This window comes from Narcine bancroftii, chromosome 2, assembly GCF_036971445.1.
Source record: "Narcine bancroftii isolate sNarBan1 chromosome 2, sNarBan1.hap1, whole genome shotgun sequence".
Lineage (NCBI taxonomy): Eukaryota > Metazoa > Chordata > Chondrichthyes > Torpediniformes > Narcinidae > Narcine > Narcine bancroftii.
Window position 1 is genome coordinate 71,614,891 of NC_091470.1, and position 1,920 is coordinate 71,616,810.

Here is a 1,920-nt window from a genome sequence, read left to right on the forward strand (position 1 = left end):
CTGAGTCGAAATCAAGGTTCTTTGTTCTTTATTACTGGATTGTAACACTTGCAACTAACAGTGTTAGTTGGAGAAGGCGCATTCTGCCGTTATCAGCAAGTGAAGTTTTTTTTATACCTCAGGATACGTACTTAGTAAATTATCATACCATTACATTGTCCAATGAATAAACTGTTGCTATCCTTCTCTTAGTCTGCTGCACATCATTCTTGTTAGTGCAAAGCTTATCTTGAGTGTACAAGGTCACATCTGCATTCTGTTACTCCTTAGTACTGGGTGACTCCTTCTCCGATCCCATCTCATGATGTTTTTACCTTACATTGTACAAGAACATTAATTTACACCTGTGACAGACTGATCCAAATTTAGCTTCTATGCAAAATAATTAAGAATAGTGTCATCCACAAATGCTAAAATGTAAACTGGGATTTTAATTGAACTCATTAGCTTGTAAAAAAAAATCTAAGTATGTAATTCTGTTGCAGATGATTTTGATATCCGAAAAAAATTCATATTCTTTCTCCACTGATAGATGTCAAAAGGAATAATGCAATTGAGGATGTGACAGATTTGTTTGTGTTGATTGTTTTCATGCACAGAATTTGTTATATTGTTAGTTGATTCTCCACAATCCTTTACTTAAATTTAGACATACAGGACAGTAACATGCCATTTTGGCCCACAAGCCCATGCCACCCAATTATACCCGTTTGACCTTCAACTCCTTGTACATTTTGAATGGTGGGAGGAAGCCAAAGCACCCAGAGGAAACCCACACATACATGGGGAGAACATACAAACCCCTTACAGACAACATGGGATTTGAACCCAAGTCTTGATCACTGGCATTGTAGTAGCATTGTTCTAACCGCTAGGCTAATTGTGCTGTCCAAGACAGGGGAGAGCGCAAATGCTGTCAACCACTACCACAAATTTTTCATTTGAGTATCCCACAATTCAGGACACCACAGGTGTCAGCACACCTGAAGTGCAATGGGATTGCCTCGTCATAGGAGATCAGCCATCATCACCATCGATTCTCCCCTATCATAAATATGTCAGTGAACAAGACAACTAGTCTTGAAGACGACCCCCAGAATTTCCACTTAAAGTGTTGGTTTTGAGCTATAGTCATTGTATAAGATTACCCTAAGTCAGGCACTTACTACTGAGATCTTACTGCTCCAATAATCCTTTACCGACCATTCCACTGACAAGTGAAATGATGCTGTCTTGATATTTTAAAAGAAAATTACCCAGTAAAGGTTTTAATTTTATTAGCATATTTTCAAATAAAGCACTCTTGGTTCTTTTAACAGACCGTTTAAAGCCTGTACAGAGCAGACAGCAGTTGGGCTGGGCGGATGGACCCCACAGAGGAGCTCTGAGACTTCACTGCTCGTCAGCTATTGTAAATGGCAACTGGTGTATGCTGTTAGCTTGTTTACTGTGCTGTTATTTTAAGGTATGTTAGACAGATTTCAAATACATTTTTATGGTTTTAATATAACATTTCTATTAATTCAGCTTCCCAAATATAAGTTTCAGTTGAAAAATATTTAGTGGTAGAGCGTTGGTGCTGTGTGAGTGTTTTATACTCTTCTCCATCGCCGTGGGGCATGCTCTAAAACCACAGGATATTAAGGTTTGGATTTTATACTTGGCATACAAGATGACCCCTAGTTTTGAGGTGACATTTTAAAGTTTCAAATACTGTTTTATACACTGACATAGATGGTAAATCCTTCTTTTCAGGTAGGGAGATATGACCAGTATACAATATTTTACATCCGGTACCGCACGATGGCAGTCTCTTCAATCTGAGGCGCCTGCAAGCTCACACCAAGACACAAGAGAAACTTGTCCGTGAACTACTCTTTGCAGATGATGCCGCTTTAGTTGCCCATTCAGAGCCAGCTC

At 39.0% G+C, this 1,920-nt stretch overlaps 1 non-coding gene across 1 annotated transcript; it reads right to left on the reverse strand.

Moving 5' to 3' along the window:
• Nucleotides 1-895: 895 nt before the first annotated feature.
• Nucleotides 896-1,057, reverse strand: LOC138755928 (U1 spliceosomal RNA). The gene has a single exon (XR_011352636.1). It is a non-coding gene; the product is annotated as a U1 spliceosomal RNA (small nuclear RNA).
• Nucleotides 1,058-1,920: the final 863 nt, after the last annotated feature.